Source organism: Ixodes scapularis, unplaced genomic scaffold (genome assembly GCF_016920785.2).
Source record: "Ixodes scapularis isolate PalLabHiFi unplaced genomic scaffold, ASM1692078v2 ptg001986l_1___fragment_3__unscaffolded, whole genome shotgun sequence".
NCBI lineage: Eukaryota > Metazoa > Arthropoda > Arachnida > Ixodida > Ixodidae > Ixodes > Ixodes scapularis.
Window position 1 is genome coordinate 223559 of NW_024610225.1, and position 17808 is coordinate 241366.

At 44.8% G+C, this 17808-nt stretch overlaps 1 pseudogene; it reads right to left on the reverse strand.

Annotated features, from left to right (window-relative positions):
- Nucleotides 1-9525: 9525 nt before the first annotated feature.
- On the reverse strand, nt 9526-11771 carry LOC120845827 (annotated as a pseudogene).
- Nucleotides 11772-17808: the final 6037 nt, after the last annotated feature.

Genomic DNA, 17808 nt, shown 5'->3' on the forward strand with positions numbered 1-17808 from the left:
AACGGGGAAGGCGCTGAGTTTCAGTGGGTTGTTGACGTTTTCCTTTCAGTGCGCTTTCTTTTTTCTTGCAAGGCCTTATGACAACGACCAAAGTACTTCCAGCAAGCGCATATCCTACATCATAGAGAGTATAAATTGATGATACCGGCTACACCTTCTGTTTGGGACGGTGGCCTTTATTGCCAGCCTAGAAGCGTTTAAGTCCTTATCGAAAAATTGACGAGACAGGGTCTGGTGTGTCCTTGGTGTAAATATTAGACCCACTTATGTGTTTTAGTGTCCTCATCAGTTTATAGAAACGGGTTACGTCAAACAGGTGCGGTAGACCACATTTGTTTAAGGAACTATCTCAGATGTAATTTCAAGCATCTAGTTTCGTCATGCGTAGCCAATGACCCCTTATTGTGAATGATGTTTCCCCTTATCTGGGACACGCACCGCGTGAAGTCACTGCACTCAAATGCTGTCCCTTTGGTAAGAGATAACTTCCGCTAGCGATGCAATCACTCAACCAGCTTGAAAGATAAATGAAACTTTTCTTTCAAATTAATCGTCACCGTTCAGAAGAGTCAACCGCGATGCGAGTTCAACAAACCATCTCAGTCGTGGTAGGTGACGGGGCCCGAGACTGGAGGTAACGTTGTCACTAACGACCAAATAAATTAGCAGTTGGTGCCGTTGTCATAAGTTACAAACTGTGCGCGTAACTAGGTCGCGCCAAAACATGTACTTTATTACAATTTTGCAGTTGGAAGTCGAGTTAAAGTTGAATAACCTCTAGGCTTGTGAAGAGTATAAAAAGCGTGGACGAAATGCTATCGCTATACCTCGACCAGGAAAGAACCTGCAAGCAAGCTTCTGCCAGCAACATTTTGAGGTAAGACGAATGCTTCAGACGTGATGACTCTGTTAACTCACACGTCTTTTGTCAGCACAGAGTTGACTCAGGTAACTCTTCTTTTTATATATACTTTCTTGTTTCGTGAGAAATCAGAAGTTCCTTAGAGGCCGACGACCGGACTAGAGATTCTACAAGCAGAAGATCCTCCTCAACATGGGGTAGGGGGAAACAGGCACTGGTGGACAGGGTAGAAGGGGGGGGAGAGGGGGAGTGAGGGTAATGTGGAAGGCAGCAACTGGTCGTCGGTCTGTAAGTAATATTATTTTTTGTCATCAACTGTGAAATTATGGTCCAATGTTGAAGATCAATTAACGGTACTCCCTGCTCAAATTGATTGATATTGCGGAAGCATGCATACAAGTTCCGCATATATATTTCTGACCCGTATTAAAAGTCTGCTTTTTTAAAATTTCCTTTTACGTTTTGTGAAATAAAAAATGCAACAATATTATAATTTATCAGAATAGCCGGTTTGCCTTAACTTGTTGTAACTTTCCTTTTTATATTAGTAGGCATTTATATTGTCATTGAAACACGTTGTCTAAGAGGATGCACAGCACAATGTTGCAAAAAGTTGTGCAAGAGAAAACAAAGAACAGGTAAATGACAGATTTAGTTTTGTTTTCTTTAATGCCATTTCTTAAGACACCACATTATCCGGCTATTTCGGTTTAGAGCAGATTTTTAAAAAGCAGTGTTCTCAACCAGGTGTCTAGAAACATTCCAGATTGGACACAAGTTATAAGAAAAACATTAGTGTAAACTACTTTATGCGTCTTTATCAACAAAAACAGAACATGTCAAAAATTGTTTTACCAATTTTTATAGTTTCGGGAGAGGAATGATGCAGGATCAGTTCTTGAAGACTATAAAAACTTTTAAAAAATGAGCGTGTTTTTTTATATAGCACGCTAAAATTAAGAAAATGAATATGCTATTTGATATGAAGCGAATTGTGAGCTAGAATAATCTTTTTTTTTAGATCTTTTTTATTTAAAAATGGAATCCGGTGCCTGCGTCCTGTCTTTCGCTCTGGCCATGGTCGGGGGTAAGATACTTTTTTTTCTCTTTATTGCGGATAAACCTTCTGCTCGAGAATGACAGCATATATCTGAAAGTTTTGGAAATCTTACGTACTGAAACATTACATTCGCAAGCCGACAAGTACCAAAGAACTTTTGCCGGAGGAGCTTCTATTTCAACATAAAAACTCAATTTACTTCTGAAATTTCTTATATAGACCACTTACAACGTAACCGTTTATAGTGCAGGACCGGGTATAACGCGGCGTTTTAAAACCACCGATTCGCCTCCCATAGAACTCCATGTATTTACATACCGCTTAAAATGTAGGCGCGCGAAGGGAAATGCCGGTTATAGTGCGGTTTTCGGAACAGCCCGGAGACCGCGCCGACTGACCGAGGCAGAGAGCACGCTTCCCTGTGCGACACTAGATAATGGCGCGAGCCGCAAGCGGCACTCGCGGCGCAAGGAAGTTGCTCGAAGAAGCGGGGAGAAGCGAAGAGAGAGGCTTCAGTTTCCGTAGGGACGGAGGGACGCACGCACGTGTCGTTCACGTGCGTGCGTCGCTCCGCTGCGTTGGAAAAAACCGCAACGACAGACCAATCGCAGGTCGAGAAGTGTTCGCGCTCGTTGCATGCCGGTCGGGGGCCGGCTGCTTCTATCCGCGAACATGGCGTCGGATTTGATCGTCGACGTAGACGGCGTAGAAGCTCATCGTTCCGCGTAAAAGCGCTATCCTTTACTGTGAATTTTCGTTGTGTGTCGCTGTGATAACCCAGCACGTACTAGAAGGGAAGATCCACCTACTCGTGCGGCGATGTTGTGGCGCCACTCTCAAAACGGCAGAAACGCTCGTGTCGTCGTGTTTGTTTACTTCGACTACAGTGGTGCTTTCTAAGCATTTGTGTTTTCGAACATCGCCCGGATTTCTTATTTGGAGCATTTCATGCCTGTGCTCAAGTTGAAGGTATTACTGGCGCGAACCGTTTAAAGGATGTGAATTTTCGCGCGTTTTCATCGACGGAGAAAAGTGATTAGGGTTAGCAATCCTGAACGCTCGCAACGTCCGTCCGCAACCCGCGACGCCGTCCAAAGGCTGCGCCAGGCAAAAGACGCTCATTTCTTTCAAAATGTGTGACACACTTGAGAGAGAAGTGTACTAGTCTGGTGAAATAAAGACTTTCCTCAATCTAAAGCTTTATTTTTCATCTGACATAAAATAAATTCTTTTACAAAGGTAAGTTGTCTGATGGCTTGCATTTTGGCCTGAAAAATTGATGTTTTGGTTATAGTGCAGCACCGCTCAGAGTGCGGATTTTCGCGACTCCCGCGACATACGTTATATGCAATCTACACCGTAATCAGAAGCTAGTAGGAGAGCTACAACTGAAGCATGAACAGCTTGACGATAAAGTAAGAGGGACTACCTACTCATAACTTTAAAGCTAAACACACACATTCCTCCTTTCTGTCCTCTGAAATACTTGAGGAAACATTTATAGGGCGAATATGCCCGATTGCAGTGGTTGTGCTAGTTTTTCTTAACTTATATGTATATTTGTGAGCGTGTGCACAGTTGACAAAATACAATGTTGAATCTCAGTTTATCGTCCCATTTTGCACTCCCTCACTCGCGACGTTTACCCGCGCGAGGCCCAGAAGCCCTCAGCCGTTTTACACAAGAGAGCACCAAAATAAATATAAAATAAAGAAACGTTTTAATTACATAGGAGTATTATTCTACAATGGAAATGGCAAAAATGGGTGTCACGTCAGATAAATTATAGGCAAAAAAGGGAGTTGTAGAAAGCTGATACCTGCGAATGTGCATTTTGTGGGATTGCGTGCAAAACACTTTCACCGCTGAAAATGACAATAGAAGTTATGACAAGAAATTCAATTGACACTTGTATGTAAAATGAACACACTTATTTTATCACTAAATAGAGAAGTGGAACCATTTTCAGAACTCACTACAAGACATGGTTTAGACGCAGGTTAAAAAAATGACAACATACAGGGTGAGCAAGCATTATTTGGACGCAAAGCAATTCTTATATACAAGCCAATGAACAGGGGGCAATGAAACTTTTCACAGGGGTGTCTTTAGGTGGAGTAGTTGTCACACATATAGTAATGCAGGTTTCAGGAAAAGCAATTCAACCCAGAAACGTCTTTTTTTTTTCTTTGCTTTTTTATATATTGTCAGGGAAGAAGACGACCAATATATTCTGGTTGATGCGGCGACTCTCAAATGGCACCCCATGCTCCCACATCTGCTGGATCTGCTTGAGGGTGCTCATCGGTATTTAGTACAGTGTTCATCTGTAAGACAAAAATCACGTTTTTGCTTTATTTTGTGTTGTCTTTGGGCCAGACTTGGACGTAGTTCAACTACTCTACTCAAACTACTGTAGTTTAACTACTTTTTCGAGTAACTTGGTAACTTTCAATTACAACTTGATTTGGGTAATTAGTAGTTTAATTTAACTACTTTTTTCAGGTAACTTCTACTCAAATTACTAACTACTTTCGAAATTATATAGTTCTAAGTGTGTCCATCACGAAAGTTTGAGCGCAGAAAGGAATAGGACGCCGGCAGATAAAGTGGCATTCCCGAACAAGGGGCCCCGTTGTTCGGGAAGGCGTCCTTGGGCCAACGTGGCGACGACCAGCCAAAATACAACACCGGCACGCACGAACGCAGGAAGAGATGCTTAACAAACCTTGGTTGGGTATTGACCTAATCCGGCAATGCACGCAGGCGCCGCGTTTCCAGCTGCAACCCTGAAAGACGGGGACACTCCGAGAGTTGTTGTTTTCGTGTTGTCTGTCTTTAGTGAGTTCTGACACAAGCGGTAGGTTCCGCGGGAGGCGCCACTGGAATGACCTCGCAGCTGGGCGTCTGTTCCTACGGTCGCCTTGTCGTCGGCGCATACGCCTTTGCAAAGCCGGACTCCCCCGCGCACAAACCCTGGCCGGATAATCCGTTCATGGGAGCATGTTCCCGCTTCGATGCTTGTTCACGTAATCCTTCGCGTCCTTCCCACCATCCATGCCTGGAAGATCTCGTCTTTGTTAAAGACGATTTACTTGTTAGGCGTGTCAGGCCCATCAGAATATTGTAGTCGCCGGCGAGGATTGCGAGTTACCCTTGGGAGATCATTTTGTTGGACCCGGCGTCAGCGGCGAAGCATACTACTTTTCATCTTCTGTTAAACCAAAACAATTTTTTTTTTCAGTAGCGTAGCACTAGCACTACAACGGGACGCGCAGTCGTCCGGATGATCGCATCGTTGTGGCGCGAGACTTGAACCCTTGACGGTCTGGTGCACTTGCTCAGCGTACTCTCAGAGCGACGTCGAAATAAAGAGGGGCCAGTCATAACAATCTCAACTTGACGAAGAAAGAAGGAAAAAAAAAGAGGAAAGTTTGTTATAAAAGACCCTCTACCCGAGGCAAACCTCACGTGTTTATTCATGGACACCTAAGATGCCGACACTCGCTTACCCGACTCTGCACAGCCTGTTCCTCAAATTCAACGCTGCCGTTCCATCCAGCCCGTCCGTGGAACGTCTATTTAGCTTGGCTGGGGACGTCCTTAGAAGGAAAAGGGGAAAACTCTTCTATCAAGAACTTTGACAGTCAATTGCTTCTGCGAGCGAATAAACTATTTTGGCGAAAACGCAAGCCATAAATAGACTGCATTTATTTTACGCTCGCAGGGTTTTTCATGGATCAAAACTGCTGTTCATTTTGCTGCCACAAAAATATAAAAAAGTAACTTCGAAAGTAACTTCAAAGTAACTCGCTACTTTTTACAGTAGTTAGTAGTTTACTCAATTACTATTACAAATGCGTAATTTCTACTCTACTCCAATTACTTTTGGCGTCGACACTCTGTAACTTAACTTAACTACATTTTTTGAGTAATTTGTACATGTCTGCTTTGGGCAGGAGCGTAAAAAAAGGAGCTTTTGGCTGTTTCCCTTCATGTCCCTACCGGAAAAGAAACATTTTTAAATTTGGACGGGTTCCGAAATGGTAGGCTCGTTTGGAATTCGAAGAGGTTGCCAGAGGGTCGACCCGTTCACGTCATGAAATTTCAGAATGCGGTTACCCGTTTTAGACCGGCACGCCCTTGATAAGTGTGCCCATAAATATCGGCACTCGTTCGATTCTGGTACGCGTTTAATACAACACCCTTTTGAGGGAAATGTTTAGTTAGCCTCCAATGGGTATCGTTTGAAAGGGGTCGACGTAGCGCGCGCCAAAATGCACACTTGACGCTTTCTTTGGTATAAAAATTTATAAGAGCTTGTGGCGTACCTCTGGCGAGTATGAAAGTTGCAGCAAAATCGACTGAATTGGTTATCGAAGAGAGACAGCCCTTAAAATTCCGTCGATCATAAAATTTAGGTTCAAACAAAGGCAAGTCCTCAACACCACAAAGCACAAGCGGATACCGCTAAATTACTAATGAGGACACAGCAGAAAAGTTACACGGAAAGTCCCGTTGAAATAAACAATGCACAAAACTAAAGCAACGCGAGCAATTGTAGTTAAAGTTCAAAGTGCAAAATTGGTCATTTGGAGTGTGGCCGAGTCTTGCAGGTATAAATGAGATTAGAATTCGTAGACGCCGCCAAAAAAAAAAACCTACAATCTCGCTAGCGTTTTGAAGCTTCAGCTGTGTCCAGGTTGGTTATCTCCCGTACACGACCGACGAACACTCACATTTCCGCTGCTATTTTGTAGCTTGCGCTGCGTCCACATTCGTTTTCTTCCTTCGTCTCCTTGGTGCTCCTTGTGCGGCAGGGATTGCCCCCCGTAGACCACACACGTCGTCTGTCTGCTTCCTCGCCACATTGACTGTCTTTGAATTTCCTTGCCGGAGATTTCCTCGGGGCTCCCAAGAAAAGATTCGACCGACCTTAAAAGTTTCCTCGAAGGATGTTCCCGCTTTCGCTCTCTCTCTTCCTCCTTCAAGCCAGCCTGCCACACCGATGTACAGTGTGAAAAGGTTTGCATACCTCCACGGTCAAACATTGCAACGGTTTGACTGGCAGCTCAGTAGTTTGATCAAACCTGTAAGCAGTTTCAAACCGGGCCGCCAAGCCGCAGTGCGGTTTGAACTGGTCCGCATACCGCTACCCTATGACCTGTTTACAGTTTAACTAGGGCGATGATCAGTTTGATCATACCGGTTTGTAGTTACGCTCTACTGCCAAACGACAGTATGAACCTGTTTGAATTATATATTTTTCTCTTTCATTCGGGGTGCAGAAGTCAAAACAGGTTTTTTAGAAATATTTTCTTGAAACCTACATTAATAAGATCTGAGAATCATGAACACACCACATAAGCACACGTTTGTCCAAACTTTTAGCACACTTGGTTTATTCATTTATAGGCTTTTGTTTTATGCCCGAATAGCGCTTGAAATCAAGCAGTAAATTGAACTCATTCCTGAGCATTGGTGCGCCTGAGCGCTTTTTGTTTCCGATCGAGCTCACTTCTTATTCCACTCATTAAACGGGTTTCAGTGTGTGAACAAAAATATAATTAAAAGAATAATACGACCTTGGTGGGTATTGCTTTAAAACACTATATGCGTATAAACAGTTTATTCTCCCGTAATATTATTAAAACTCATATCGTTATTCAACCCTGGAGGTGGACAGTACCACAGAAAAGGCGTTGGCTCGTATCTGAGGCCTGTGGTGCCGCATTAATACAAAAAACACACCTCCTCTAAACTAACAAAAGACACTCACACATAAATGAATATATGCAAAAGAAAGGAAATAAAGAAAACAAGAGGTGCGGTTCATTGTCCCTACAGAAATTGTGATTCCTGTTCGCACCAAGCTTTTGAGGTGTTCCGGCTGTAGAGAGTGCACTCCGTCATGTCCTCCGGTAGAGAGCGCCAGAGCGCCGCAGTTCCCATTGGAAACGAGCTCTTATGCCCCCAGGTACGCCAGAAAAGTCGCTGCACGCCACAGGACCTGGTTTGGAGAAGATGCTGCAGCAGCGGGAGCTCGGAGTCCCCATAATGAAGGCGATTTTGTTCGAGCTAGAGGGATGCCACTTGTTGACGATGTGTCAGAGAGGTCCATTCAAACACTCTCATGAGCTCTTTTGTAAAAAGGTAACGTTAGCGTGTAAAGCGAGGGAGGCCTGCCGCCTCTGAATCACATTAGAAGCGCGTCGCTGCTCACTTTCAAGGGATGCTGATAACAAAAATTGGTTGGGGTCCCAAACGGGATTACCCAACTCAAGGCGTGGTGGGACCACTGTGGTGTATAGGTGCCGCAGACCAGTAGCGCCATCTTCAGCGGTTACCCGCAACAGAAAAACAAGCATCCGCCTGCCACTGGAAGCCGCCTCACCAATGTGAGCCGAGAAATTTAATTTAGGGCCCAATGTAATTCAAAGGAGCCTTGCGCGACTGAGCGTAGGAAGTGCTGTTTTGTTGAGCTCGAGACTGCTGATCGGTAACACGGCTTGTGAATGTGGTAATAAGGGTTGAAGGGTATTCTTTTAAATTAGGAGGACCTTGTTTGTAACGATCCAAGAGTTGACAACGTACAGGTCATTCGGAAGTTGTTGCTGCTGGAAGGAGTGCTCGACTGGCTGAGTAATTATGAGGTCATCGGTGTAGAGACGGGCCCTGCAATGCTAGGAGGACGTTAATTCATAAATGATGGTGTTGAACAGAGTTGGTCCAAGACAGTTTCCTGAGGGATTTTCTAAAGGACAGGTTTAGCGCTTGACACTGCTTCTCTGAAGGCAACTCTTTGGAGACGGTGTTCTGGAAAGCCTGATATCCAAATTTTACGACAGCCGTACTGGCAAGCTGAGAGAAGTTTGTGCTGCTTGGAAGTGGGCGAGGTATTTTCTTTTTTGTTGACGATTAGTACTGTCGTTTTCAAGATGACGGATGTTGTCGAAATGGGCCGGTATGCGGCATCTGATGATGTTGTGAAACTATTATTTTTATACATCGGCCTAACGCGAGTCAGTTTCAAATTGTAGGGGCTCAACCACCCCACAAAACGTTGGCAAACATATTATTGAAAACCTCGCTGAAACATCCGGAGCAAGGCCACAATAGGATGAAGATCACCCGGGCCGCCACTTTCGAGTGGTTTCGGGTCTTTCAGTGTTCTTTAGTGTCGTCAACTTGTATGACAACATGACCGCGTGGTAATGCACTTGACGGTGGAAAGATGGGGGATGTGTGGATGATGTCGGGTCAGTCCAGTCTAAAAAGAATAGGTCACTAAAGAATCCGCTATGGCTTTGGAGCTTTGTAGGTTGTCTCAGTCAATCACACACTACGAGGAGGACGATGAATTTTCTCAATGTTTGATATACGATCAGAACACGTCCAGACGTTTTACAGCTTTCTGCGTGATTGCGTTTACGCAGGGGCTATATGAGGTCCGTCTGGGCCTGTCATGCTTAACTAAGGTGGTGCCAGTTGTACGTATCGTTGGCTTTTTAAACAAAGTTTCTGACAAACATCATTAACAGCTTCTGTTGAGATATGAATGATGGGACAAGAAAGGGCTCGAACTGAGGAGACTAGCTTTTAACTACAAATTCAGTTCATAAGTTTTAGGAGAAATGCACGCAAAATCCAACACCTTGACACATTTCGTCATCTTAGGGGGAACAGGAATTACGTCCAAATGGTATTTCTGCTTCACAGCAATGATGTGTGGAATCGAAAATCCCTTCCTCTCAGGCCTGTATTGCACACCACACTCCAGAAGTTTGTTAATAACCCATGTACACTTGACCAGCATACTTTGCGAAGCACCGAATTAATGCAAAAGTTCTCTCTCTCTCTCAACAACATGCATGATTGTGAAATTGTTTCTTCTCTTCCGATTATTGCACAACACAGAAGAAAATGTCTTTGTGCCCATTGTGACCTTGTAAACATACACATGCTCTCTGTTGGAGAAGAAAAAACCAAGAGCTGTCCTCGCAGCTCCAATTGTCTGACATGGTCTGCCATGAAAAACAATACCATTAGATGATACTCTCGTGAAATGTAAATTTTCTAGCTTGCTAAGCACAAAGTCAACATGCAAGCGGTCTCTAACACGATTTTGGATGACACTGAGGGCATTGCTTATAGCAACCAAGCTCGCAAGCTGTTTTTCCACAGCTTTTGTCCCTTTCGCAAGGTGCATCAGTTCCCCATTTCTATTCTCAAATAAAAATGCTCAAGTGGGCCAAAGTTGTCCCCAGTTCCTTACTGAGTCAGCAATGTGTGTGAACTGGTGAACATTAAGTGAGCAAAACAGCTCTCCATACAAATTTTTAACACCATCAACAAATCCGAGCAACAGCCTCTCCAAAATACCAAGGTCCTCTACGGAGACAGATTCAGACAGCAAGAGGTAAACTGCGCCAATCAGAAGGGCAAATTGATCAAGGTAAACATCCGGAAGGCTTTGGTGCAAAGCAGGAAATGAGTATAACAAAAGCCAGGCACGCAGTTCGCTTGCTTTCCAATAGCATCTGTGTTTCAAGGAACGTGGGGTCCTGGTGATATAGTCCGGTGCCTTAATGGCCAGTAGTTTCTTATCCACCACGTGTACCTGACGGCCCAGGTACCATGACTCTCCATGGTACTTTGAGTCAAACCATAAATGCGAGAATGTTCTCACCGCCGCGAGTAGAACGCAATGCATGTAGTCGACAACAAATCCGCTACCGCAGTGAAATTCGGGTATGAGGCTCAAAACATTGGGACCTTTGACGCCCTTCATCGGGTGACCATTCTCAAGTGCTTCTGCAGCTTGCCGCTGCATCCGATGGCCATTCCTGAGGGAGTGTGTGCTACCAGGCAGATAGATATGGACATGCCCTTTGCCTGGCAACGAGAGGGATTTTCCAGGATGTTCACAGAAGGAGCAACCGTAGAGACTATTGAACTGTCTTATACCCTGAAGCATTGCTCTCGCAACTGCATCTACCGAAGATACAGGAGCTGTAATGTAAGAAATTATGGTTTTGCCTGTCTCTGGGTGACGCCAAGCAAGTCCACTAGTGGCAAGTTCCATAAGCTCCACGCAAAAAAGCTTCATGAATGTATTCATTACCGGCTTTACACCAAACCACAAACAAGTCAAAATCTGGAACTTCTTACGCATGAGAGGTGGAAGCTCAGGAATAGTGGAGTGTAAGGGCCAAGGAGACTTTCCCGAACTCTTGAAGAGCTGAACACCGTCCGTGTTCCAGAAAAGAGAGAAATTAAATCTTGAAGAACAAGCAGGTTGTGCCCGGTACATCGCACCATCTATAATATCTTCAATATCTTGTCACTGGCTGAACTTGTTGGTTTAATGAAATATTTATATATTTTATCATCCTTTAGAAATGATCGCAAAGTGTCTGCCGACTTCATCTGCAGGAAACTGCCCTTGCTATGGCACGGCTCATTACAACATGGACAATGTGTCGCATTTTTCTCTAGGTATTCATTGCATTTACTACAGAAAAAGTGGCTGCACATTCCTCTGCCTCTTTGAAAGCGTAACAGAGCCTTGAAGAACATAAATGTGGTGCTCGGGAGGGTGTTAGATGATGGCAGAAGTGTTGTAAAAGCCAACAAGATTTGACCTAAGCATTCTCTTGTTAGTCCACACTTAAAAAACACTGTCATCAAAAAGAGGCAAGCCTTAATGTTAGTGAAAGGGCTGCCTTCAAAAAGTGCAGAATCATCAATGTTAGGACTGTCAGGAGCAGCTGAACTATCACTTTCTGCAGCACCATTGTCAGATTCAGAGTTCATCTCTAGAACATCATCGTCAGATTTAGAGTTCATCTTTAGTTTATCATCGTCAGTTTCGGAGTCGGAACAGTGAATCGGTTCCTCCGTCTCACTCTGACAGCATGAAGCAGGACTTGACGATTGAGCTTGGGCACCATCCAGCATTGAGGAGAGGACAGTATCTGGTGCATCGTCTAGAACTGCTGGGCTGGTTGTTGCACTGGAGGCTGCCATTGCTGAGGCTTGCCATTGTCGACAGGTTTGCAGTGGCAGCTTTAATTAAAGATTCAAAATAAAATTCATTATTATGTATAGTAAACCTAACAACAAACTTGCCAAACAAAAAGGGACAATAGCAGAAATGGTAAGCAGCTCAAGACCACCCTTCCCAACTCAGAACCCAAGCCTCTAACCAGTTAAAAAAAATGTTGACAATTAATGCTTATATTGGTAATCGGAGATATAAATCAAGCTCTCGAGCATTTGCTTCATCTTACCTTACATATTGTCTAAAGAGAAAATAGTCTATATGTACAGATGAATAAACTGTACTGAATGTGCAACTAAAAGCATGCCAGGTAATTTGTTGAAATCTTTACAGGTGTGCATTATAAGATTCCACTATCGTGTAGAAGGACGTACAGACAGCAGAAGCAGTGCGCTCCAGACTGTGCGTGTGACGTCACACTGTGCGTGTGACGTCTGAGCAAACTTAACCGAGGAAAAAGTTAGACATCAATAAGCTGGAAGTATCTACTCACGGCATACGTCTGTTAAGAAAATGCGTCTGATCGGTGCCACAGACAAGAGATGGCAGCACTTCCTGTATCAGAGAATACAGAGCCTAGATCTGTAAGGCGAAGCGGCTGAAAGCTTGGAGAGTATTTGCAATGTAAAGGCAGACGCCTCCTGTGCAGATTGGTTGCGAGTGCGCAAGTGTTGCATCATTGCGTGGGTAGGGGGAAAGGCAGAGACGCTTGAGGACCGACAGACACTTTCGGCTCCTTCTTGCAGCTCGTAATACGAACACGGCCTACGAATCATGGGATCCCGATCAAGCAGTTGGAAACACTGTAATCTAGGCACGTTACAAGAGAACAGTTTTCGGTCACTTGTTCCTCACTTGTTGGAGCTAAGTGCACAATGAAGCTGCCTTACAGCCTAAGAGAGCACCGATAAATGTTGCAGACAAGAGACTCAATAACAACGAGGGAGTCCATTAAAGACTGCAACTTGGAGCCAAAAATAATGAGAAGCACGAAACAACATACCTTTTTTCTAGGTTGGTGTTAACTTTTTATGTTTTATTGGTAAGAATAAAAGTATCATGTACTGACACTTGACACACAAACGAGGGCATCACGTCTGTCTCAGTAACATCATCTGCTAGTGTCCAGATGAAGGGAAGCATTACAGACGGCATACTGCCATCTGTGAGCTGTGACATTAATCAGAAGCCTTTTGTTAGGAGATGAATGCTGCCCCTTCAAAACGCAACAATACCTCTGACTCACGCGGTAGGTAAGCTGACTGCGGTTAAGCTTAACGGCAGTTTGGTACTTTAGCCCATGTTCCAAAGGAAAAAAACGGCTACCAGATGACCAGAAAAACTTGTTTTTAGTGGGAGGATTGTCTGAATATTCGACGCTAAAGAGAAAATCGGCCATCTCCGCTAGTCCTTATTTCAAATTTAGTTTGTTCACAGACCGTCTACTTCTCCTTGCGCACGGTAGTCCGTCTGCAATGGTCAGCATCATGGCGGTGAAGCCCCTACTTCATAAACCGAAGGCGCAGTTCAAGTTAGTGATTGAAACGTACGTGGAGGCGTCTTCGCACGAAACTGCAACTTTGTTTTTTTGGCTTCGTTCTTACATTGGCGGTTGAATAGGTTGTTTCATTTTTTGTTGGCGACGCTGTCCACGCAGGCTATGGAATCGCTTGTCGTGTCTTTATTGGCGATGCAATTTACACGGACACGGAGGCCAAGCCACATACGGTACATTTTCGACATATTAATGGGCGTTTTGGCGGACATAATCTTGACGTAAAGCAGGTGTTGGGACAAGATTTCCCCGATGCCTCAAGGTCGGAGTAAATACACGCATATTCGGTGATCCGACCGAGACAGATTTCAGCGCCCCAGCGTATTTCGGCGTGGCATATCCGGAAGCGTACAACGCAGTGCCGGCCTATCAGCTCACGAGTTAACAGCCGAAAGTTGCTCAAGGATTGACTTGCCTAGCTTTGAGGCCTGCTGGCTGTCTTGAATCAGCCGCTTGTTGCGTTCGCCGGTTTATCGGTGAACTGTACGAGCAATGAACGATTAAAAGAGAAAAAAGACCGTCTATGTGGCGGGTCATGTGTAGAAGTTATAAAAGGAAAATTTTGAGCAAAGATTGCGGTCGTCCTCTTGCCGGCACTTGTTAGCAACCTGGCAAGGTACATTTTTGAGACAAGCGCTAGCAAATTAGACTTTCGTTGCAGATTAACATTCAGTTATTTCTGTCCCCTTGCGGAAGGCGATAATATAGACGCTTTCAGAGAGTCAGTTACTCGAGCTGCCACGAGTCGGCGTGCCCTCAGTGCGCTTTCCCGGCCGCCATAGCCGACCTTCAGTTTCTCGCCGTTGTTCCATGTTGTGCGCTGCACCGGCCACCACCGGACCTTTGTTTTAGTGTTCTTTTACGTACCTCGTTGAAATCGTGTGTTTTCTCTAGGTCTTTTCATTATTTCTGGCTTTCATTTAATCATTTTATATCTATATTTCAACATAGCTTTTGTATTTTCTTATTTATGAAATGGAATCGGACGTCGAATGGATCGACGATACAAGATTATGCTTCAGAGACCATGCATGTAAGTTCATCACATTATTTCGTTTTTTTTTTTTTTTGCTAATAAAGGAAAGTCAGCACGATTGCGGCATATAGAAATTTTAACTGACTCAGTAAGGCTGTCACAGTCGAGTTTCTGGCTGCATGTGCGCGCTTTAGACATTGTTCCCGTAAGTAAAAGGCGAACCGCATGTAAACGCTTTAGCGATCGACGATACGAGTGACGGCAACAACGACGAGAGTAAGCGACGAAGATTTCTCAACGTCGCCCGTCGCGTCGCTCGGTTTTTGGACTTCTAGAAAACGTCACTCACCGTCTTGGTCGCTTGCTTCCGTCACTTTCATGCGGTTCGCCTCGTCGCGCGACTAACCGAGCGACAGCGAAGCTGGTCGCCGCCACTTGTCTTGTCGCTCGCCAAATCGCTTATGTTTATACTTAATCAATATCTATGCACACAGCAATGAACCATTGGCGACTCGATATTAATTATAAACCACATGCAAGCGATTTCGTGAGCAACGAGACAAGCGACAGCGACCCACTACTCTGTCGCTTGGTCAGTCGCGCGACGAGGGAAACCGCATGAAAGCGACGGGAGAAAGCGACCAAGACGGTGAGTGACGTTTTATAGAAATCCAAAAACCGATCGACGCGACGGGCGACAGTGAGAAATCTTCGTCGCTGACTCTTGTCGTTGTCGCCGTCGCTCGCTAAAGCGCTTATATGCGGTTCGGCTTTTACATACGGAAACGACGTATAAAGCGCGCGCATGCAGCCAGAAGCACGACTGCGATAGCCTTACTGCGTCAGTTGAAATTTCCAGATGTCGCAGTGGTGTTGACTGCCCTTTATTAGCAACCAAAACGAAATAATGTTATAAACTTACATCCATGGTCTCTGAAGCCTACGCCATAATCTTGGATCGTCGATCCATTCGCTGTCCGATTCTATCTCATAAATAAAAAAAATACAGGAGCTATGTTGAAATATCGATATCAAATGATTAAATAAAAGCCTGAAATATCAAAAAGAGTTAAAGAAAACACACGATTTCAACGCGGAACGTAAAAGAACACGAAATCAAAGCTCCGGTGGTGGCCGGTGCTGCACACAACGCGGAGCAATGGCGAGAAACTGAAGTTCGGCTATGGCGGCAAGGTCACGTGACGTCAAGATGGCGGCGCAAATTAAATGTTGCCTGAAAGGGTCTATAGCAGCCGATTTACATTTTGCCTTGTTTCATGAGACGCGCTAGTCGGGCCGACTCACACTTTTCTGCACCAAACGGCGAGGAGATGCCGACGAAAAGCGCTGTGTGTGGTTTGGCCGACCTTCCCCTTTTCTCTTCTGTGAAAAAAGCGCTCGCTAAATGCCATGATTACGCCTGCTGAAATATGCGTAACTTCATTGAGAATATGCCCTATGTGAGTCAGCCTTTACTTCTCACGCCATCACTGCCGAATTTGTCTACGATAGCGTCCCTAATCGCGTTTTTGGCAGCGGCAGCAGAGAATGTTTGCTTCGGCAGCTCTGGCGGTCTTCGACACATTCTCTCCCTTTAGGCCTTTCGGCAATATTGAAGGCAAATATTGTGAACTTTATTTTTGAAGCCTTAATATTTTGCAAATTTTACGAATTAGGGGTTTTGGGAATATTTGGCGGGCACAATGCTTCGCAATGTGGAGTGGTAGTTTGTATTCCTTACCATAGTCTAATTAATTTGTGTGATCTGTTTTTCGCAATATTTCTTGAAACTCGAAATTCGTGGAAAAAAAGTCCTTGCAAAAATTAAGTCGTTTACAATGCACTAGGAACAACTTGTTGCATCAAAAGGCGGCGGCTACCAGCAACGTTTTTGAGGTAGCCACCTTACCGAACTGCTTCAGCCTATAGCTTTGCATATTTTGTGTTATTATGTTTCCCCCCTGACGTTTTATAACAATGTCTCGGTTTCTATGAACAACGGATCGCTCGGACAGAAAAGAAATGGGACACCTGGGAGACGAGGGTACCTAAATTTCAGAATAGCTCGTATGCCGTGCCCAAATGAAGTATCCACAGGGAGAGCTGTAGCTATGATAATTATTTTTATTGCACGAGCTGTCAAAATGAATCCTCATGCTCGCTAGCATGTCCTGACTTAATTCATTTTGAGTGTAGGGAGCGCGCACTTAAACGACTGGATTATATAGATGTTTTTTGTTGACAGCTGTATTACTGCAGCACAACAGTGAATCTCGTCCTATTTGGGAGGTTATCCATCACTCCTTTCTGCCTGCGCAGTGCCGCAGAGCAATAAAAACGCATCTGGAAAGGTGCTGTATGGGCACTACGGAGTACTGGCCTTTGCCACCGTATGTCATGTAGTGGCAGGCGCGGTCCCGCTGCCCTATTGAAAATCGCTCTGATGGTACTTCAGGATTTTTTAAAGGGTGTGAAGGGGACTTCAGGAATTTCTGAGATGTTTGAAGGGACACCGATATTTCCTGGTGGGTTCGTTGGCCCCGTCAGAGGCACTCTTGAAATGTATGAAGTCCCCTTTACAATGCCTTGAAATGTCTGAAAGCCTGTGAAGAACTTTTCTAATGGGGTCGGAAAAACTTTCAGGCTTCTTGAGATGTCTGTGGGGCCACGGCTTAGGTGGAGAAAACAGATTGCGCAGAATTAGAACATAGCTACTTCTCTAAGGACCGAACGAGCGGGATGATAGGGATAATTAATCTTGAGGAAAAAAACAAGAAGGATGGACAACAATAATCTTTCATAGTTGCCCGTCCTTCTGGTTTTCTTCCTTAAGTTTAATAAGCTACTTATTGTTGGCGATGAGAAAAAATAAACGTCTGGAGAATGCCGATCGTATGTGTGTCCGGTCAAATTTTTATTACTGCCCTTCTATCAAACACGAGTCGGCTCTTGGACCCGTCTTTCACTGCCCAGGTGTTCGGTCTCCAAGGAGGCCACTGGGGATGACCGCCCCATTTGGAGAATCGACGAGGCACCGGCCTAGCGGCTTTTGCAAGCGAACGCAATCCCGTCCGCTCGGTGTGTGTTTGTAAGCGTTGTAAATGAAAATGAGGGGGCGCAGGGCGCATTTCTCACTGGCTCTGGAGGGGGGGGGGGGGGAGGGAGAAAAGCAGGGAGGTATGGGGGAGATAGAGTTGAAAATAGAGGCGAGGGAGGGGTGGGGAATGGCCGAAGAAGAAAGCCGGGAGGTAGAGGAGGGAACAACAGGAATCCAACAGGGGAAAAAAAATCC